This window comes from Humulus lupulus, chromosome 7, assembly GCF_963169125.1.
Source record: "Humulus lupulus chromosome 7, drHumLupu1.1, whole genome shotgun sequence".
NCBI classification, from domain to species: domain Eukaryota; kingdom Viridiplantae; phylum Streptophyta; class Magnoliopsida; order Rosales; family Cannabaceae; genus Humulus; species Humulus lupulus.
Genome location: NC_084799.1, coordinates 111,676,334 through 111,700,735, shown reverse-complemented (window position 1 = coordinate 111,700,735; position 24,402 = coordinate 111,676,334). Strand labels below are relative to the sequence as shown.

The 24,402-nt window shown below is 34.8% G+C and overlaps 1 long non-coding RNA gene and 1 pseudogene across 1 annotated transcript; both read right to left on the bottom strand.

Annotated features, from left to right (window-relative positions):
- Positions 1-5,464: 5,464 nt before the first annotated feature.
- Positions 5,465-6,364, bottom strand: LOC133789834 (uncharacterized). Its single transcript, XR_009873731.1, has 2 exons — positions 6,292-6,364; positions 5,465-6,194 (listed from the first exon to the last, which is right to left on the bottom strand). It is a non-coding gene; the product is annotated as an uncharacterized LOC133789834 (long non-coding RNA).
- Positions 6,365-13,441: 7,077 nt separating this feature from the next.
- Positions 13,442-15,336, bottom strand: LOC133792076 (exosome complex component RRP45B-like; annotated as a pseudogene).
- Positions 15,337-24,402: the final 9,066 nt, after the last annotated feature.

Sequence of the window (24,402 nt, the reverse complement as noted above, 5' to 3'; positions counted from 1 at the left end):
CTCGCATCTTCATGAGTGCCCTAAAAACGTGTCCTAAAAGCATGTTTTTGTAGTAGTGAAGATAAAACCCAAATATATGTGTGTGCATACCAACATATTAATGATCAAAACTATACTATATACACATTATTTTTCCAGTCGCAATCTCTAGAAGTAGAACTCCAAAACTATATACACATCACATTGTCATTCAATCATAAGCTTGCAATCAATTAAAGCAATTAGCTGCATACACGTACTCTTTGTTCTTAGCCCAACATTGTTTTCCAACAATCTTTTTATCAACAAACTTTTAAAGGAATGTCTATACAAAATCAAAATATACAACAATGAAAACAAAATCCAGCAGTGTGAATTACTATTTGCGGATGCCAAAATTTGGCCTCTTCAAAATACTTGACAAAAGTGGCAATGACAAAGGTGCCTAACACCCATAAAGGTCTGTAATGTCATTAGGACCTCCACTCTATGGGTCCTCAAGCCACGAGACCCTCAAGGAGCAACGTCCTCTAGTGAGGTTCCTGAGTCGCGAAACCCCTAGGCATGAGACGCCCCTTGCGAGAGGCCCATCGCCTCATGTTTCTCCTGTTACCCCTAGTAGGCTCGCGGTGTCCATGGCCTCCTCTTTCGCAAGGTCATCTATGCGAGGCGTGGCAAGAGGATCCTCTAAGAACCAAGGGTCTCGCATATGCGAGACCCATCCCGAGAGCAAGCGCCTAAAGCTAGCAGGACCCTCGGGAACCAAGCATCTCGTGTATGTGACACCCCTCTAGAGGTCAAGTGCTTCGCGCCAACAGGACCTACACTTTCAAATTTCCCAAGCTTTCTTTTTCTCTGAAATCCTCTCAAACCTATGACCTTGATCATCACTTCCACTTCCAAAAATCCCCTTTTTCTCCTAGTCTTCCAACCAAATCTTCATCACAGTAAGTTTATAACTTCATTTTTTGTGTTTGCATGACTCTTTGTTACTTGTCACATAGTTTCCATGCATTTTTTTAGAGATTTCGTATCTGTGTGTTCTTGATTGTTTTACGAAAAACATGGCTGTTTTTTTTTTTTGCAAAAATCATTGATATTCTAGGAAAATTTCTGTTTGGGGAGTAGGAAAATTATTTTAGGTCTCGGGTTACCCTTGATCGTGTTGTTGGCTTTGAGAGAATATTTTGAAAATCAAAGAAGTATTGTTTGCCTTTTAAATACACACTAGTTTTTGCTTGAGCATAGAATCACGTTTCTCAAACAGCTCACACTTAATTAGGCACACACATAGGCTGGTCGAATAACTCCCCTCCCCTCTACTTTTCATCAAATGTATGCACGCGATCAGTGTGGGAGTGATTAATCTATTGACCAAGACCTACTACAGACACTAGTCGATGAAGTGGAATGGAGTTGACCACATATTTACCTCAATCATGATATCCCAAAATCATTTGATGAATCTGGTAAGCACTCTAATTATGATTTTTATTTTTTTCCCGATCAGTAACACTACAGGATGATTGAAGAATTAGAACAAGGAATAAGGAAATTCCTTACAAATAATTGGACTTTTATTGTGCATCCTGACTCTGTTGATCCACTCCCAGACATAATTCTGACGAGAAGGTCTTCATTTGTTGATAAGGTCATAACTGTTGCTTTCTGTATTGCTAGGATCAAGCAAATGATCACACATAGATCTGCTACACATCACTAGAAATGCTGAGCAACCCATACAACAACAGCAACCCAAACTACTAGAAAGAGAACATCCTGAGCAACAACAACAACCACAAGAGCAACTGCAAGCACGACCTCAAGATGTGCCTTTTGATGAGATTGATTTTAATGATGAGGAGTTAACTGATATCATAAGACTTGTCGCAAAGAGAAAAACCTGCTTGAGGAGGCAGTCTAAGTTGTATGTGGCTCCAACCAATACCCTCTCGATTCGGTTACTTGGGGAGTATTCCCAAGGATATGGACTTCGGGGGGTAGATTTAGTTCTTCCTCAACCCAAACAACGGGCGCACAGTCCTGGTTGTGTGTATCACTACAAGAAAAAAATGATTTTAATAACACTAAAAATGTGTTATCAAAACATACCATAACACTCTTTGATGTGTTAAGACTGACTATGTTATCGTAGGTCAGGGTAATTTACATAACACTTTATCATTGTTATACAGATGTGTTATTATACTGTCAACGATAACACACTTTCTGTGTTATTTTAATAAATAGATAAGTGTTTAATTATATTATTTGTAGTTGATTATATAACACATTTCAATTCTTATAAATTTGTGTTATACTACACTTTAGTATAACACATTTTTTGTGTTATACTACACTTTAGTACAACACATTTTTTGTGTTATACTACATTTTAGTATAACACATTATTTGTGTTATATAATGAAGTTTGCATAACAAAATTCTTTACATAAAAAATGTTATTGTAATAGATATTATAACACAATTTTCGTATTATTTTAATATTTAGATAAGTTTAAATTCTCATTATATATTCATTTATATAACACTAATTTATTCTATTATATTTTAATTTTTTTTATATAATTAAAATTAGCTTTCTAATATATACTAGCATCATCAAATGAACTTAATTTTCAAATAACAAAAAGTAAAAACATCAACATTGTATTAACAATCCACAAATTAGTTTAAAACATTCAACACTGTCATCAACAACAAAATGTTCTTTAAGTATTCAAGTAATCTTAAATATTCAACATATTGAAAAGTTACTACTTTCAGCACAAAATATTCTATAGCTGCCCAACGCAAAGCCTTCAAAATTAAGTATGCTTTTCTCCTCCAATTGATGGAGAAAGAGACATTTTTCTCCTACAATAGCAGATAAAAGGTAAGGTATATGCTTAAAAAAATTAAATAATAAAACTGTATACAATATAAGACCTAAGCAAGCAATACCAGGTGAACATACTTCAAAATTGAAAATACTGCTATCACACAGTGAATAGATACATATTATAGTAAACAAACATTAACATTTCCAGGTTAAAGGGGCCTCAATTTCACCCTAATGACATCTCTGGTTCAGGTGCTTAATTACTAAGACAACATGTTAAAAGTTTGGGAAATTTGAGTTACAAAAGGATTTAGATTGATACTATTATTTCTGGGGTAGATCCATCGAATCTCATATCTCATTTAAAGGAGAGGTGTAATAGAATATGGAGCTCAAACATGTACTAAACTCTAGACCTTAAGTTATTTGGGCACTAACAAGTAATTACAAACAATGACACATATTCGCAGTCAATTACACTGATATAGTACAGTGTCGTGTTTACAAACGTACAGAAATTACTGTAGAATCCTCAACCCAATGCAAAGAAATAAAGAAACTTACACACATTCTGCTGGCCAAGTTCCTTCAGATAGGGATGATAAGAGGCGAATAAGTTCCACAGTCCTGAAGGGAAATTCACCTTTTAGGTTACAAAGAAGACACCGAATAGGACCATCAACAAAACTTTCTCTGTCCCAAAACTGACTGCAAAGTGATTCCTGAAAAATTTAAAGCAATAAATCCAATAAAAAAACTACGAAAGAAAAGAAAAATGTCAACTTTAATAGAACCACTAATGAAAAATCAACAAAATAATCAATAAATGACCCTGAAAGACAATCATTATGCAGCCAAACCTCTCCCCAATAATTAAATACTGTAACAGTATAGTGCAGGGGGGAAAAGAAAAAACCAAACTGAAATGCATACCATTAGAACATTGTTTTCTTCTTTTCCCAGAAGTGATGAAATCAGACAAAGAAACATTGCCCATGTTAGAATTAGTGGGCCTGCTTCCTTAGTTTCAAAAGCATTAAAACTTGACACTATTGCATCCATCTCTTGGACATCATTTAAGGAAAAATGAGAAGAAACCTGCCTGAAGAATAGTGCAAGTGTTTTACAATAACGAAAGGCAAGGTAAAAAGAATAGTGCAGGTGTTTTACAATAATAAGAAAAACAAGAAGAATTAGTCTGACCCTTCTATTATATAGAGGATGATATTGAAAGTGATTGAACCCTTTAATAACCTGCCAAGAACACCAACAAAACGAACCAGAAAAAAGAACAAACACAAACAAGAAATAATGCCAGAAACTCAAACCAGTAATCAAGAATCAAGCATACAAAACAGAGAGCTTGTGCTAGTAATAGGAAAATAAAACGCAGCCAATTTATACAGAAAGAAAGCACTTTAAAAAGCATGAAGAGTCCATATAAATAAGGATATGATGTTCCTATACAAGGTGAACATCTTTCATCCAATAATTCCTTCAAGCTTTTATCTTGAGATAATGTTACAACTAAGAAGGTATCAAGTGTACAAAAAAAGTGTAATGTGTTGTATAATAATGCAGAACTCATAATGAACTACCATGTTTCCTTACACCTGTTACCAAACTACAAACTTTGATTACTTATTTCAAATAAAAATAGTCACACAAATGATAGCTTACTTATAATATAATCCACAAATCATTTTATTTTGGCCCTGGAGTCTTTTCCTTTTAACTACTTAAATAGTTACAGCAATTTGAGCTTAACAATTCTGCCTTTTCTCTTTTAACTTTTAAAGTCATTCGTGACTTTGGTAGATAAATTAGGCAAGGTATCTTACAATCATAACAGTGGGCAATTACTAAATAAGGAAAAATATACAACAATGTTGATATGTACCATGCATAGCAAAATCCATGACAAAGAATAATTCAGCTTAATGATCTAAAGTTATGGATCTTCTAATTTTTGAATTTTCTTTGTGATTCTTTAACTGTGACGTCAGTAAAATAATTCAGCTTATGAGATGATCTTGAGTCGATCATTACAGGAAAGACTGGACATGGAAGTTGAATATCAGATGAACATAGTCTTGAATCAAGAATAAGATTGAAAAACTAAACTGAGTCTTCTGTTCATATTGCCCCTTAAATTTCATATCGATGTTTCGAACACTATCATGTTGTAGTACTTTTAGAGATTTTAAAGTGTTATAATGACAAAAAAAAAATAGTAAAAGCAACTTAAAAACAGAAACTGAATTGGTATATGAGACATGTAATATAATATAGATGGATATAAATGTAAATTTAGGTGTCAGGACTCAGCTGATCCTATAAAATAAAGGGAAGAAATGACTTATATGGAGTTTAAACATAAAAATGTATGACAATACAAGACTCTAATAGAATGATGAATCTGAACCCCATAAGTTTGCAAGAGCTTAATGCAGAGGACTTCTGAAATTGTAAATCCTAGAAGGACGCTGATATATGGTTTGCTTAGTTCTACATGCAAATAAACAACAAAGTAGTAAGCAGATGCCTTATAAAAGTGCTCCCATCAAACATGATATGAAAATGGCAACTTAATGTTGAAATCGATGGGCCCTTCAAACTAATTTAATACAATGCAGCAGAAAATATCAGGGGCCTACAGATTTTTATATATTGGTAAGAATACAAGGATCAGCCTCGTCAAGCAAGATTTTCCAGTTTCCATTACCACATAAATGTCTCAGTGCACTTGGAATTGTGAAACACGTACAAATGTAAAAGAGCAACATTAAACTTTTAAGGTTTCTTTAGTAATGTTGCTCTACGCTAACAAGCTAGCTATTTTTTTTAAGAAAGTTATAATAGGATAATAATAAATCACTATTTACCATTCTGGGAACATGTCATCATTAAGAGTGGGACTTTGCCATTTCTCAATATCTTCTTCCCACCGCTTATAATCTGTTCAAATTTTAAGATAAACCCAGCTCAGAATTTAGCTTAAGGAATCTTACGAAACTAGTGTGAAATAGATACAGAACAAGGTACCTCAAAACCTTCTTTAAGAATTGGAAACTTAGATTTCTTATTTGACATAACAAAGACATTGTCCTTTCATTGAATAAGTGATGTTAGAAGAAACAAAAACAACACTAGGGCTTTCATACCTGACAAACTTAGGCCATTTTTGTTGTAGTGAAACAATAACAAATCTTGAAGAAAAAAAACAACCACTGAATTACACAAGCAAGACAGCAATTACATTGGCTATCATCAAGACTAACCTAACATTCTTTCCACAATCTGCATGAGAATCATAAACATATACAGGGAGAACTCGGGGAGAGTAAACTACAATAGGTGGTGAAAGAAGAACCTGCAAAGAAACAAAGAAAAGGGAGCAAAAAGAAATAAGAAATGAACCAAACGTAATGACATTTAAAACATTATATAAAAATACAAAAGCAGCTTACAGTCAATGCTCTCCCAGCAAGAAGAAACAAGAAAGAAAAGTAACCAACAGACGCTCCCATAAATGGTTTCTCTAAAATGACAGCGATATCAGCAAAACTTATATGAACAAAATGGACCAACTAGAGCTAAAAACTAATTAACAGCAAACAACATACAGTGATATTTAGAACAATGATATCCAACCATGATAATGCATGAAGAATAACTTTTGTGCAAACTATATCCCCCACCAACTTTGTATGAAAATTCATTATCAATCAATACATATAGTTTTAGTATAAAACTTCTCTAGCAAATTAGCTCCCATCACAAAAAATTGTCTCGAGAGAATTGCAAAATTCCATGAATACAATACCATAAACATTATTTTGGGCATTAGAGTAGGGAAGAACAACAAGAAAGAAAGAAATAAAACATATAGAAGGATTCTTACTGCAAAAGGAAATTAATGACATACAATAAATTTATACTATCAAGATAATCCAAACTAAGTCTAACGAAAATGATGAGGGAAAGAAATTCAAGATAAACATCTATTCTAATTTTTATTTAGAACATAAGATTTTGAGTAAGATGTACATTGAAACTTAAGGCCACATATAAAAGGATAAAGATGCTAGAGACTTAAAGGAAAAGAGAGTTTCTCACTCATATATACTCTCCTTCATAATGGCTAGGTGCCTCAATTTAACATTAAGAGGCAACAAAATAAAAATTAAGATTCATATCATCTTTAGGACTAAAATGTTTTAAAATATTATCTAAAAAATTTCTCTTTAAAGAATCAACTATTTAGGTCATTCCATAATATATACTTTCAAATTTAATACTGAAATAAAAAAAAAAAAGGCCTAGAGAACAATAAGCAACAACCACATTAGCCTATAGAAGAATCATTCACTGAATTTCACAATCTTAGTCCATTGAGGCATTTTCACACACACTTGGTTTGCATCACAAAAAAGGAAAGAAAAATATAAAAATAAACACAAAATCCATAATCAAGTAAAAGGTTTCTACAACAGTCAAGCACATGAATAAAATAATTGTTACTGTTGAATCAATAACCAAGTAATTGATTAAACACCACACTCAAAAGAAAGCCTTGCATTCTAATATTGAAAAACAACATAGTGTGAAGTACAGAGAAAAGAAAAATAGAGAAATATGTAGAACTTGCAAAATATGTAACTACAACTATACTAATTTTACCAGTTTATTCTAACCTTTTCATAGCCTTTAAATGTTGATCTGTGAACAAAATATGTAACAGCAATTAAAAAATCTTGATAAGGAATATACGAAAGTCTTTTAGGAAAAGAAAAAATAATATAAGGAAAGTGACAATCGTTGGGACCCTCAAGGCACTAAACTAATTTTGATTTAATTCCTACAATTTATATATCAAATTGGCAACAGAAAGTTCTAGCAATTTATAAAATAAATACTAAAAAACAGAGGACAAAACAATAATGAACACACCCATTCAAGTAAAAGAAAAATGGACAAAAAGAAAGAATTATATAATAAAGAAATGCTCCAATTAAAAAACGGAAACTAACTAATTAATCAAAGACAAAAAATTATTTGTGCCTTTCTAATAACAAATATATATGTAATGTTGATCTTAGTACCATGTGTATGAGCTCCAAAAAAAAATGATCAGAGCTTATTCACTTCAATTGCTCTCAGGTGGAACACAGATTCCCTTCAATTGTTTATCCACTTAATCATTCCAGTCAAGCATATCATTTATAGTCTTTTGCCTCTAAAACTAGAAGGATTGAATATAAAAGGAAAAATAGAAAGACCAAGTAAAATCATAAGAAACGTTATATTACAAAGGATCGAATCAATCTGTATTTAATTATCAACTGCAACTTAATACTAATCATGTTACTCACACTAGTAAGAGATTATGTCTTTAATCAGTAATATTACTATACATCAGCATTAGATACTAAGAAAAGAATACACAATCTAGAGATAAAAAGAACTATTTACTTACAGAAACTATCTATATAACTCTTAAATGAATTTTTATCTTTTTATGGTTTTTACGTTTTGGGAAGTTCATGAAATCATTCTCTTGATTGCACAGTAAAAAAAGAGGGGGGGGGGGGGGGGGGGGGGGGGGTTATAAGAGGCTACAAATACATATACATGAAGAGAAATACTACTCTCTCATGAAATAAATTAAAAATCATAATTGAGAAAAAGATAGATTCATTTACCTTTGTAAAGAAACTCTAAAATATTAATACAGAAATAATAACCTGAACCAAAAAAGAGGATTTGAGAAATATATGGAAGGAGAGATTGTTAGTCATTGCTGAATTTTCAGAGAAATAGAGGATGAGACTGAGAGAGGGATGGTGTTGGAGAAATGGACGGCCAATGAACGGATCGTTGAAGAGTTGGACAGTAAAAGTGTAGAGGGAGGGCTTGATGGGTGGCTGTTGTTGGGTTCTTAGTGCCTGTACAAACTAAGGGAAACAACGTAATAAGCATGACATTTACCAAAACTAGCTTCTAAAAGATGTCGAACTAGACAGTCCAGGACTAAACCTTATAATATGTTGGAAAAAACTTATACAGGATCTTTATTTATTTTCATGTATATCTAATATTAAACAAATTAATACGAGATAGCCTAAAACATGTTTCTAAAATTGAATTCAAAGATAAACAAAAATAGAATACTTACAGTATACGCAGCGGAATTAAGAGTCCTTCCTTCAGTTTCTCTAACTCTTGTATCCTCTCTGTCGCAGAGTATTATCAAGAAACTGAACCGATCTTCTATTTTCTTCACGATCTTCCAATGTATCCTTAGAACCACCTAGACTAGTGTGGGCAATTCTCAACACATGAGATAGATATAGAGAGAAGAAGAGAAAATACAAAGAGGCTTAGAAAAGGACTTGTGTTTAGAGAGAATATAGAACTATCAGAAAATCTGACTTATCAAAAACCCTTTTTTGACTTCTCTATAAGCACTCCTTTTATAGACTCAATTAGGCCATTTAATTTAATTAAAAAATCAATAAAATAACAGCCATTTTTGAAGCCCTAGGTCGAAATTATCATGGGCTATAGGCCCGTGAAATTTCCCATTTGATTATAAGCCCATTGGACTTAAAATCAAGGCCTGTATTATTTTCTATTGATTTAATTAATTAAATAATTATTTAAATCCTTTATCAAATTAATTATTTATAATTTGAACCTTGATTTAAACTTATTTATTAATTTAGATATCAATTTATCTTAATTAATAAATCTGCCATAATTTCTCTTTTCTTCTCAAAATTACACAACTCTGTGAAACTATCCAAAATTGACCTGGTCAACTTTGATAATTCTAATTGATGATTAAATCAATTAATTGAGACTATCTAGATGATTTTATCCAAGGTACAATGGGGACCATGGGCCTATGAAATCAAGCTCCAATAAGTTATCATAAATCTAACAAATAAATTTACTAACTTATTAATTCCTCGTGACTCCACTATAGACTTGGAATTGCACTCTTGAATTCATAGAACGCTCTATAACAAATATAGATACGCTATTAATTATCCATTGTTACAACCATAATTGTCACTCAATCCTCTATAGACGGTCTACAATGAGATAGAACTAAAATACCGTTTTACCCTTCATTGTATTTTATCCTTAAAACACTTAGTTCTTTGTAAATGATATTTCAGTAAACTAATTTAATTACTGAAATGAGATCTCTATCATTTAACACCTTGAACCAAACTAAAAGGAAACCATCGTTTCAATTCTTCATCAGAAGCTATAGATGTTCATATCTATGATTAACACTCCCACTCAATTATACTACCGAGTTCCCAAGATGTAAGTATGGGCTAGTCCGTAGGGTAAGCTGGTAACGAACAAGTCAAAGAACTCAAATAATACAATCAGTTTGAATACTAACCACTCAGAATTGAGATTAAATTGACCTATGGTCAACTATATGATATGACTAGAATAGAAAATAACGGTATGTTTACTTATCTTATCAACTGTCAATATCGGTCCTGTCCGATGTAACAAATACATCCGATCTTATCTACTTTGCTAATGTTCTGGAAAGAACATAACACTGTAATGTGTAAGTAGATCATATCGTAGATTGGCAAGTCAGTGTAAATCCGGTGCACTGACTAATCTTAGGACTAACTTATTTTTGAACATATAATCATATTTATATTCCACTGTGATTACGTCACTATAAATAAGATTAGCTATATGCTCGGGATTTAATAGAAGTTTATATTAAATAAATAATCATGAAAATAAAACATGTGAGCAAAGTGATTGACCAAGTCAAAAAATGATTTCTATTCTTTTATTGATAATAAAATGAGATTACAAAGAATTTGGGTTTTAATTAGGGCATAAAACCCCAACATAATAACCCTTAACATAAAATCCAGTGTACACCTCCTCTTCTAACTGTAATTTTACTAATAACGAGCATGTACATTCTCCACCCATTAAACGGGTAACTTTTCTCATAACCCATACACTCTTAATCCTATACATTCTCTACCTAAAGCAACCAAAAAAGTTAAAAAAAAAAAAAGTGGTGAACATTGATTAAGATAATGGAAAGGAAACCTATTCAATTTCAACTTAGTATCAAGATGATAATTAGAAAGGTTTTTTGTAATACCCCGAATTCTCCGATGTGTTTAACGGCATGAATAGTAGGACGGGAGGGCCATACTTGCTTAATTTTGTTATTAATTGATAAAATGCATGTATATGTTGATTATATTATGAAATGATGTGAAATGCATGCATGTGAGTCCATACTTCTTATTACAGGGGTGTGATGGTAATTTGGCCCGTTGAGGGTAAATTGATTATTTGAACGCATGTTGGTGATATATTTTGAGACCACATTATGATGTGGGTTTGCTCGAGCCATTTGGCATGAAACGATCAAGGAAATGTTAATTGTCGGTTTGGTCATAACAGGCTTAAGCTCGGGGCTCGGGGTGAGTCTCGGGGTGTTTTAATGATTAGAGTGTTACCGGACATTAAAGGGTAACGGGATGTGAAATATTGGAGTTTGAGAATATTGAGATTAGCGGGAATTGAGAAGTGTTGGTTATGATTAACGGTATAGGTGGAAAGTGCCAAAATTACCCTTGAAATGGTTTTAGAAGCCTTAAATGACCTAGGGGCATTTAGGTCTTTTGGCTAGGATATATATGGTTTTAGATGGCTGTGGAAACCATACAAAACAGAGCAAAAACAGAGTTTTCTTCATCCTTCCCGTACGTTCATCTCTCTCATTTTCTTCTTTGGAAGTCTTGAGCTCAAAGGGTGGAATTAAGCTAGGGAACTTAAAGGTTGAGGTTGTAGACTTGGTTCAGCCATTGGAGAGGGTTCAAAGCTGGTTTGAGGTGAGTTTTATCCATTATTTTTCTGGTTTTATCCCTGTTTTAATGTTAGTTTTCAGCTTGTGTTTTTATGGAGGATTGTTGGAATTGATGGAAGTTTTAATTGGGGTTTGTCTTGGGTTTTGCTAAGGGTGTGATATAGAAAAAGTTTAGGGATTTTATTGGAGGTTTGGGTGGTGTTTAAACTGGGTTTGAAGGGTTCGTTTCAAGAGGAAACGCAAGGGAAGAAAAACAGGGGTTTTGGCTGAACTGGAGGTTGCGTCGCGGCATGGCCAGGGTGAGCCGCGGCCCTTGGGGAATGCTGAGTTTGGGCGCCTCTGTTTTAGGGGCGGGTCGCGGCATGGCCAAGGAGGGCCGCGGCCCTTAGTGGCTTTTTGGCCAGAAATGGTTTTTTTGCTCGGGGATGCAAGCCTAAGGCCTCGGGGTTGAACCTACTACCCGGTTGAGTAGTGTTTGATGTCCCGGAGGTTAGGTTTTGGTTTGGAAACCTTTTATTGTTCATTTTATTGATGGAATCCCATAATTGGTTATGACCAGGTAAACGCTAAAGGACAAAAAGGTTGATCATTCTCAGGGTTGTTCTTTTATTCATTTTAGCTCGAACCAGAGGTAAGAAAACTGCACCCCAAGTGTGACATGCATGGATATTCGTGAGGCATGTTGGTTGTGTATATGGACATGGATTGAATAAAGAATGCTTAGCATATGTTGCTCACTTGTGCATGGTACTGACTCATTAGTCAGATTTGGCAAAGGTGCTAGTATCAACTGTGAAGCTGTGACTCATTAGTCAGGTTCGGCAGTGGTACTGGGCACTGGTCACGTTGCACTGACTCATCAGTCAGAATTGGCAAAGGTGTTAGTGTTAACTGTGAAGCTGTGACTTATTAGTCAGGTTCAGCAGGGATACTGGACACTGGTCACGTAGCGCTGACTCATTAGTCAGAACGGCCTTAGCATGGATCACGCAAGCCAACAGAGATTAGATCTAATCGACTATTAGCATTGAATGACTCAAAGAGCATTAATGCCAGACCGACCCCGAGGGTCGATGAATGAAATAAGCGCTTGGAGGCTAGTGGCTTGCCTAGCAGCCACTCTCCCCCGCTAGAATCATGTGATGTTCACTCGTTTGTTTGAAAGCTTTATGTTCAGTGTGATTATAATGATAATCATTTGATAATGTTTATGAAAAGTATTATGTTTTCTTCCTGGGCTTTGGCTCATGGGTGCTAAGTGGTGCAAATAAAGGGAAAGAAAAGCTCACCTAGCCTTTAGTGGAGAGCTGATGTGGTGATGTGTACATATGCGGCCGCTTGACCACCACGGCCAAGGAGTTCTCAGAGGAACTAGGGGGTTTACCCTATTTTTGCCGCTTAGGTCGGCGAGTTTGGAAATTTAAAACAGTAGTGACCATTTTGTACTGAGAACCACTTGTAAATGTTTTGTTTAGCTCTGCAGAGCAGTTTGTAATGAAAATCTCCATTTCCTTTTTATTGGTTTTATACCTTAACCTGTTAATTACACTTAGAGTACGTTTTTGACCAAAGGACTCGGGTAGCGAGTCAAATTTCAAGTCCACCGTTCACCGTAACTGTTCTGGGGTAGCCAGGGTGTTACATTTTTGGTCACAACAAACCAACTATTAATGATACAATAAGAAATATTACTGACTATCCCTATTGAGAACAGAACATAGAAATTTCAAGGTAAACCCAAATCAATTAATAGCAAATCCCACATACAAATATCCAAATGAGCATTCAGGCCTCCAAAACGTCATGAGAGCAGCCAAAGCAGCAATATTTGTAGTATCCACAAGGTTTCTATTAACAAATTGTTCAAAATGAAAACTAAATATACACACTCAAATCAAATGAATTACAGAAAAGGAAAAAAAGAATTGGTGCTAGAGGGGAAAAAAATTTACAGATTACCCTCCATTATCTAGAATATGGAGGTCAATACGGATGGCCCAAACCAATTTCCCTGGAAGAACATAAAGCGATTCAATGTCAATAGCCCTGCTTTCTCTGCACATACATTTCAAAATTCCACTTGTTCAAATGACTATGCACACAGTTAATTTTTTCTTTCATTTTACTAATGGCAACGACTATCAAACCTTAGGCCACGGTCTATAATGCGGCCGAGCTCAACAGCAGCCTAGTTGGGGCGGTCAGGCTCGAAGGAAGGGTTAACCATGGGGGAGAACTCGGTGAAGATGGAAAGCAAGCCCTCGTTGGAGCGGTCATGGTAGGGCTGAACCAGCTGGCCCGTGACAAATCCCATGACATGGGTTTGGCCTAGCTGCACCTCCGCCGAGCCATCCTCCTTGCCAAAGGTGATGATGAGATTGCGGTAGTCGAATGGACGGTGACTGTCAACTCGGAGGTCAGAGAGAAGAGCGTTCTCGATAAATTTCTTCTCATTGACTGTGAGACGCCATGTATTGGCTTCTGTCAGCCCCGTCGACCTCCACCGTTGTTGAAGCCTCGCCCCTCGCCGTCATAGTTGAAATCCCCACAGCTGCTGGTGTTTTGAGCAGGAGAGAGAGAGAGAGAAGGAGAGGGATCGGGGAAGAGTGAGAGGTGAGAACGGCTGGGAAAGGAAAGAGATAGGGTTTTCATTTGAGATATTTTGTTTTGGGAAACAATAATTCATTTGTCGCTTTTTTTTTCCTATTTTCGGCTATTCATTTTAGGAATTTTAGTATGTCACCTTTATTTTTATCTATTATAATACTTTTGCAATTCCGTTATACTTATGTGTTGTAAAAAGGGATTTTTAGTGTAGTGTATAGTGCCTGGTGGAGGTATAATATTCAAGCAGGCGATAATCTCCCCCTCCATCTTTATTTTAAGAGTGCCGCAAATTACTTCAACGTCGCTCCTTTTCAAATAAACTTAAATGGATACTTAATGCTCTTAACATTATTTATCCTTTATCATGATCAAGGATTGGTCGCTCCTACTCCACATGATGTCCATTACTTGTTCGATTTGAAATCGAACCCAGGCCATAAAGGTACTGGGTTCTTCTACTTATGTCACCAGGACAAGACTAGGGAGTTCCTGACTGAGCTCACGTTTAGGAGCAATGTGAGCTGTTATAATAAGGAGTACTTTCTAACAACTTCCCTGGTCGTAGACAATCGAGATTTCCAACAAGCAGGTTATTATTTAGTCTGGAAGGTCACATTCTTTTGTTCCCTTTCTTTTCGTGGCCTTATTTTTTCTTGTTGACTTTTAGGGCCATGGGATAAACCCATTCCTAGTGTGGACATGGCCAGGCGAGCAGTGGTCGTAGAGTGGCTTCCCTTTGAAGCAAGGAACTTTACATTTCTCGTAACCGACGAGAACCTAAGAAGAGTGGGCTGCTTGATACCCACCACCCCAATGAAGAATGTGCTGTTGGGGGAGGAACTGCTGAGGAAGTAATTGAGGAAGAACTCGGACGTTCTGACCAGCTTCAGGTGGTCCCTATCCTTCAGAGGAGGACAGCAGGGATCAACATAATGGAGCAAGGTGATACTCCGTGCCCTCGAGCCTTAGCACCTTCCTTTGACAAGGGAAAATGCAAGTAGGTGCTGGAGGTGGAGGAGGACAAACCCATGTCTTCTGACGACGAGGAAGGGATTCCACATAATATAGTTATTCCTTTTTGTTGTGTTGGTATGCTGTGGTCGTAGACTATTTTGAAAGTCTTTTGAGTCATATATCATTTTGCATAAGATTACACCTTATTTATATATTTCCATAATCTAATACACTTGCATTTTTTTACTACAGCCATGTCTCATTCAAGGATATTCAATCTCTATGCTTCCCCCCCAACTTCGACCAAAAAAAGTACTAAGAGGAAGGTGGCTCCGGGGGCTGCTTCGAGCAACATGTCCACAGTAAAGCTGCAGAGGAGTGATCCTCCTACTCGCAGATCTCCTGTCCTCCAGCTAATCGGAAGACACACCTTCTACTACTGCTCCCGAGCAATAGGGCACTTCGTCCCTTGCCCATGGAATGGACCCCCTCTCAGACAAAAAGGAGCGAGTAAAGGAAAGGTTGAAGACAACTTCTTGCTTCATCTCTTCCTAGGGCCAGTCTTCAAGCATCAAAACTTGTCAGTCGACTCAAGTCTTCGACGAGCACTATCTGAGATCATTTCATTAAGTTGCTCTTTATTGGTTACTCAATTTACTTCCAAGTCTTATACTCGTTTATTCCTTTTATGTACTTAATTTTTTCTTGCTTTATTTCTATAGGATGTTATTACTCTCACCAACACATGCGTCGAAGCAGTTAAACTCGAAGAGGCCTTGAGTAAATTGTGGGATGTCGTGAAACATTTTAAGGAAATCCATACTCTCCAATTTCAAGCTGCTTGGGAATTGCAAAAGGGTCTCGACAACAAGAACATCGAGATCAATAATAAAAGCAAAGTGATCAAGGTGCTGGAGGAGTCAAGGACAAAACTGAAGTGCTAGCTGGAGGAGCTTGAAGAGAAAAGGAGCAGTCTCGACGTTCGTGTTAAGAAGCTCAAGGAGCAGCAACTTAAGTCAGCAGAGGAGATGAAACTTCTCGAGGAATAGCTTCAGATTGAAAAGAAGTCACACTTCTCGAACTTGACCAAGGTGAATAGTGCGACCTTTAATTTCTTTTTCCTTTCTGGGAAGAACAATAAGGAAGCTAATTTATACTACATCCCTGCTCATCTTCGCGACAAAGAAATCTCCAAGTGTGTTGCCCACGAAGAGGAGGAGCTTGCTGGTACTGCTGTTGAAGAAGTTTGTGCCACTCCTGGAGTCGAGCAGGAGGAGCTTGAGGGGGAAGATGTCGAGGTAGGGGAGCCTTAAGGAGGGCATCTTAATTATTTCTTTTTTATTTCACCTTGGGTCTTAAGGTCCATAGTGCAAACACAATGGCTGGCCGAGCAGCTTTTAATCTCGGATAATATGTGTGACTATTTTTACTCTTGCTTTATTCATATTATATACTGTTCGTATGATTTTATTTTGATATAACAATTTTCTTTGCCATATATGATTTAAACTCTAGTGCTCATTTCAAATATTTAGAGCATCTGGGTTTTTATGTCCTTGCTGGGCGAAGCACAATCCTTTATAATTTTTTTGAAAATTTTCTATGTATTACTAAGTTGTGCTATTTTAACTTATTTATTTATGTGCGATCATGTAGACCCTATATGCTCCCGAAGTGATCAAGGAGGTCGGTCCTTGGCCACTAGCCAAATAACCAGACTTGCTCGAGCTAACACAACTGCTCGAATATTGTATCATATAGCAGTATACTTAGAATTTTGTTTAAGAATCATACATGTTAAGTAATACTTATTTAATAAAAAAATTGGCAATAATGAATGTGTCAAGCACACTCCCTTTGTATATATCTGGTTATAAAATGGACAAAACGTGTGTATTGAATTTAAAATTTCTATGAGCAATGCATGTTTTTTTTTAAAAAAACATAAAGAATTGAATTGAGCAAGGTTATTGGTCATTTATTAAGGGAAAAACGTGCCTGATAACAACATAACTAAAAAAAAAGTGTCTGTGTAATAATTGGTAGTAACAAAAAATGGGCGATACGTGTCATACAACCAAAAAATAAACAATTGGGCAATAATCATGCCTTTACATGTAAAATGGATCAACAATAATGTTGGTCAAAGTGAATGGGAAAAATGTGCCTTCGACTATATTCATTGATAATATTTTTGCAAGTTTTTAAAATTCTAGTGTCTTGCAATTAGTTCACCATTCAGTGGAGCAAGTTTGTATGTTCCAGGTTGCAATACTTATACGATCTGATATGGTCCTTCCCAATTCGGTCCCAAAACTCCTGCTCCAGGATCTTTAGTGTTACTTTCTATTCTTGACTCAAGGGTTGAAGTATCTGGCTAATTTTTGCTGATAAGCAACCACTAGTAATTGTGATTTTTCTCGTTGTTCTTCGATCACGTTGAGGCTTTTAGCGAATAATTGCTTGTTTTGATCTTGGTCATACGTACTCCTTCGTGCGATGGGGGAGAGGGGGAGGTTAATTCAACTTGTATCATTTCTTCATATTCATAAGCTAGGGAAAATGTAGTATGTCCAGTTGAGGTTTGAGCAGTAGTTCGATATAATCATAAGACTATCATAAAAGTATCCGACCAATTGCCTTTGGCTTGCTCGAGACACTTTTTCAGTGTGTCCTTTAAGGTTTTGTTGATAGCTTCTACTTGTCAGTTTGCTTGGGGATGAACAACTGCAGAAAAGCATTTGGTGATACCATGCCTAACACAAAAATTTGTAAATGTGTTTCTGTCAAACTGAGTGCCATTAACTGAAACGATCTTATTTGGTAGCCCATATTTGCATATGATGTCTTTTACTACGAAATCGAGCACCTTTTTGGAAGTAATTGTACCCAGTGGTTCAGCATTGATCCACTTTGTAAAGTAATCCACCGCGACCACCACAAATTTCACTCCACCCTTTCCAGTTGGTAGTTGTCCGATCAAATCACTGCCCCATGCTACGAAGGGCCATGGGCTCTACATTTGATTAAGTTCATTAGGCGCTGCTCAAGGGATTTTTTAAAAATCTTTGACACTTATCACATTTCAGATGTACTCCATAGAATCTTCATTCATCGTGGGCCAAAAATATTATTGACTCATTATCTTCTTTGTTACACTTTGCCCTCCTGCATGGTTGCCACAAAATCCTTCCTGTACTTCTATCATTAGTAGTTCAGATTTTGTTATAGTAACATATCGAAGCAAAGGCATAGAATACCCTATTGTGTACATTACTCCATCAATAATCATGTACCTAGCAGCTTGCCTTGAAAATCGTCGGGCTTCATTTCTATCATGAGCAATGTTCTGTGCTCCAGGTACGTGGTTGTAAGAGTCATCCAGGAGGGAGAATTATCAAGCAGTAGTGTTTGCTCCATTTCGTTAATACTTGGTTGGGACAGGTGCTCAACATGTATTACGTTTTGGGTGTCTGCATCCATGGAGATTGAGAGTTTTGTTAGGGCATCTGCATTGGAATTTTTGTCACGGGGCACGTGTTGGATGGTAAATTTTTTGAATTGTGCCAGAATATCATTTGCCTTGCTGAGGTAGGATGCCACTTTTATTCCTTGAGCATAGTATTCTCCCAACACCTGATTCATGACCTATTGTAAATCACTATATATGTATATTGCCACATCACTACACCAAATACCTCTTTCTATAATACATAATTATAAGCTAATTGGAAAAGTATTATAATAGGTAACCTCAAAAAATTATAAAGCTGTAAATTTAAAATGGAGGAAAAAAAATGGCTCGGTAAAGTTAAAATGGAGGGAACAAAAAAAACTCAAAATACTCTCATAAAAAAAAAAGGAAAGGCCCTTTTAACGTTTTAGGGTCAGCCACGATTTCCACTTCTCTTCCCTCCCAACTTCACAGTAACTCCACTTCTCTTCCCTCCAATGCACGGCAGGAAGGTAGCACCACCATCACACTCAGCCACGGGAAGCCAAGTCCGGCGTAGAGGTAACGATGAATCCGGCAGCGATGCTGCATAGGAACAGTTCGGTGAAGCCAAGTCCGACGATGTCGATGAGAAGATCTTTGTCGATAATGAAGAGGTACATCCGGATCTATGATCACTTAGTCACGTTAGCATCGCCTTATGATATTGTAGAAGAAGAAGTCGCTACGAGAACTAGATCTGGTAGTTGTAACAAGAAGAAACACATCAAGATTTTTAAAGCCTGTAAGCGCTTGTTTGGACTTTAATTTATTATTCATTTTCATATCTCCAATTTTAACGTTTTTTTAATTTAATTTAATTTCTGAGAATGAAATTAGTCTCCAGTCAAATGGATAGTTAATCAACTTTGGTATTCGCTAATTTTGGCTTCATTTTTGGTTTAGTTTTACTTCTATATATTCACTTATTATTATGTATTGGATCAATAAAATGTCTCTTTTTGGTAGTTTATAGTTTGAGCAAAGTGGTTTTCGCATATATTAGCTTAGATTTGGCTTTTTAATGTTATCTGTACTTTCTAGTTATCATATAGTTAAATATAAGATTTGTAACTCTAAGCTATTTTTTTTCATTGAGGAAAAATAATTCGAATTTGGGATTTTTTAAAAAAGTATTATTCTTTTGTGATCACTGGTCTTCTAATTAAGGAATTGGTGTGATCCTTAGCCACTTCTAAGTTATTAGTTTGAAAGAAAAACTGTTAGCATTAGTTTATGTTCTATTCACTTATACCATACCTTAAGCTATAGTGTGTATAATACTGGTTATGGAGTTGGGGTTTTTTGTTTTTTCTTTCAAGTGAATCTCTACTGATCATGGGAGTGACTAAATGCTTGGGGGTACTCTTAGGCACTGCTAGTGATTGAGATTGGTGAGAATTTTGGGAGACCATTATATATTGTCTAGTCATGGTGAGAATCTTGATATTACATTTTGCATGGGTGTGTCTTTTTTGTTTGCATTCATAGTTGTTGTTTATCTTGGAACTACCATATTTGAGAAACATAAGCAGGCATCACATTTTGCTAATTGCTTTGAACTACTTTTGCATATGTTTGGATTTTATTATAGCATCTCTGTCTCTTATATCATGTGTTTTCTTTTTTTATGCTGGCTCCTAGAAAAGCTGAGGACAAAGAATTTCAATCATTGATTGGTGTGGCTAAGAAGTTATAGTTGACATTATTTTAATATGTAATAATTTTATTGCTCTATAATTCTTGAGGAAGAACTTGAGATTTAGGATAATCAGTGTAATAAAAATAAATAATGAATGATACTATTTATAATTTGTGGCTCATCATGGAGTTAATTAAATATAATATTACTTTTGACAAGGTCTAGACCTTTGGACTTGAGTCAGCATCACTTTCTTGATAGGGAGCACAACAATAGCAACAAGGCTCAGCAGGTAAGGGATACTTGGTTGGAAGTTTCTTTCTATAAATAGTATTACTATTACACTATTAATTTATACTATCCTCTCTCCAATGAAAAATGAGTATAATAATGATGATGATGTGATTCACGTGTAGAAATTTTGGGAAGCTCAAATTTTAGAAGCTTTGAACTACTATATTTGTTATCAAGTTCTCATTCATTAGGATCCATGAAAAAAGGTTTAGTCTCTTCCAATTACATTAATTCGAGAATGGGATCTGTTATTAGTCTGTCTTATATTTTTTGAGTTTATCTATGTGTTCAACTCATTTTGTGTTTGCTGGTATGATTAAGAGGAACATGGTCTCTAAGTATTTTTTTTTTTTTTTGTATGTATGACAGGATAAAGCTCATTAACTAAGTTATTTATGAACTTCTACACATCCTTTTTTTTTTACTCCAAACTATGATTGACTTTATCTGAGGTACTTTGGTTATGTTTCAAGAATACTTTATTTTAGAAATTTTAACAATCTTCATGTGTTTCGTGCTTAAATTAGTGGTAATCTATTTCACTGAGTCACTTTTATCATGGTCTTGAGATTAGTAGCAAGGTCTTAAATAATCATCATCATAGACGCACTAATATAGCTAGAGAGAAAAGAATGATCGCTAGTCAAAGTCAGTACCAAAAAATGAGAAATTTTTATACACACATAATCATGAATAAAATGTATGTACAGAGTTTGCACCATTTCAATTACCAAATAACAATATAATTTCCATACATATATATATTCAATATATACAATAAATTAGTTCTGTTGTGACATGTCAGTTTCATCTTTGATATGAAAATTACCCCATAAATCTATACATGCCTTCTAGCTTTAAATTTTTAACAAAAACACAAAGTTAATTGACTACTTTTCATTATTGATAACTTAAAATATTATACTCTGTAATCAGTAAAGGGATTGCGGACAGCATATATAGCCTTTGTTAACCAAGCATAAATCTATACATGCCTTCTAACTTTAAATTTTTAACAAAAACAAAGCTAATTGACTACTTTTCATTATTGATAACATAAAAGATTCTACTCTGTAATCAGTAATGGGATTGCTGACAGCATAAATAGCCTTTGTTAACCAAGCATTGATAAATATATGGATTAGTCAACATAGTAGTTTCTTTATATTACTCCCTCTTTTTGGCACACCATGATAAAATGTGCGTTATATACTATATAGATTAGAGATTAGTGTTCTAAAACATATTTAAGTCATGGATTTTGTTTTGTTACTTTTGATATGCAAGAATTTGCTGATGCACAAGAACATACATTCCGAGATCATTTAAGCCAAAGAAATTGAATAATTCCCTTTGGCAATCATAATAGATAGCAGAGAATGATCAATATTCAAAGTCAGTATTAGAAAATGAGAAATTTTTCCTTACAACATAAAATACACAAATAAAACTCTTAGCATGAATATTGAAGGTCAAGTTTGTTCCATGTATTTTGAATCTCAACAACCATTATTTCCTTAACAAAATTCACTATGATTGTAACTTGAATATTATGCTGGATAGATAATTACTCTATTGGTACCAAGATAGAAATATCAGAACAAAAAGATTAAAATAAACTAAAAAGGAAACCACTGAACCAATACTCAAATAACATCCAAGCAGAAGCAATTCTTATTGAAATAAAAACACACAAAACATAACTAATGATGTAACCAAAATAGTGTCAAACCATTAATGGAAGAAAATCACTGAAAAATGAAACACAAACTCAGTATATAATCAAATCCATTTCTCATAAAGTACTGATATTGGTACTATAACAAAGAATACTACAATTAAAAGTTACTAGAATGAGAAACTTAAGACTAAAAGGCTAGTTTGTTCCATATCTCTTTAGCCTCTTCCTCCAATGTTCCTCTTAAAGGAAAAAGTGTCTCTGGGTCTTCATCTCGAACTCGAATACTGAGTTCTTCATTCTTCATTTCATTCAAACTCATTTCAACATTTTTTAGTCTTTCCTGCCTCATGCACGCCGCCTGGATGCTCACCCCGCTTGTGAAGGTTCTCTCCCCTTCATCTCTCTAACTTTGCTCTCTCAGGTGTGTATATACATATATATGTAATTAGTTTTTTGTTTTTCTTTTCTTTTTATGTCTGTTCTTTCGCCTTCTCTCCTATTTTGTGGTGTTTTTCTCAGTTCTCACTCAGCTGCCTATCTCTCTCACGCTTATATATATATATGGAACTAATTTTATTTTATTCTACATTATGGAAAAAAAACAGCTCTCATTTAATTTTTATCATGTTGTTTAGTTTCATTTAAGCAATTATTTTAATATACGTATCAGTTTTTTTTAGTTTATATATATGTATTAGTTTTAAGTATTATTAGAATATTGATGATTAACATATTGCTAAAAAAATAACATTGTTTATGTGGGGAAAGAACAAAAATCAGATTATAATATGTTAAGGTATAATTTGTATTATGAGTTTGAATTAGTAGTTTTCTATGAAGTTAATAAATAAATTAGAATAAAAAACTATGTTATATCTATGAAGTTAATAACTTGATCAAGTTATTGACAATGAAAGCTTGTTTTGTCTTTAAGATTTCGTTCTTGTGGTTTTGCAGGCCACATAAACAATCAGTGTAATACTTGCTTCTGAGAGCTTGTTAAATCTGAAAAAAAGCAAAATTGAGGCTCAAAATATATTAAAGGTGCAACACTTTTTACTCCTATACATTGTTTGCATAATTCTCTATATCCAATTCTGTCAAAGGAGATGACTGGTGTTGCCTTATGTAAACTACATCTCTTCCACCAATTGTTGCAGATGTAACAATATGTGTTCCGAAATTCTCAATAAAACTGAAGAATGAAAGGGGAAAACAGTGGAATGCCTGTCAGTTTTTGCTATCCTAACCAAATTGTTCTCAAGATCAAAGATAACTGCCTTACATTTCCTCGATGTGGTAAATACAAAATAATGCCTGCAATCTATCATTTAAATACTTTATAACAAAAGTTGCGGCACAAGTGATTTTAAGGTGCCATTCCTTCATCAATTTTCATGGGGCATATAAAGTTTTTGTTTTGCAGGTGCTTACTAAATCTCAAAGTGAAAAAGGTGCATAGGCTATTACTAAGGTCACAGCCCCATTGCTCTGTTGAGCAGCACACACCAGAGTTTTTCAGTGCTCTTGAATTTGAATTTGAATTATTTATTTATCAAAGTAGGCATTGAAATACCTGATAATTGATAAGGAAGCGCATGTTTATTTCAAAATACTATTTTATTAATTTAGTTGATAATACACATCTTGTTCAAATGGTGCATCATATCAACAATTTTTCTAAGAACTAAAGTCTTATAAATCACCACAATAAATGAAAGTTCCTCACCTTGCCAATGATGCAGGATCCCAAGAATAAGGCAAGCAAAATTAAATTTGGCTTTTCTAGTTTAACTGTAAAAAGAGGAATTATGTATCCAACCATGGCAAGGGATTTGGTAGTTGCCGCATCAACTTGCCAAGAGCTAGTGAAATTGAACATTGAATTGAAACTTCCAAGGGGAATGTTGCATGAGATATCAGATTTCTTATTGAAGTACTCTGCCATCTGATAGTTCAAGCATCCAAGGAATAAGGTAAGTAAGATGGTTATTCAAAATTTAAAAATTTATGCAGCAATTTACTAAAGATA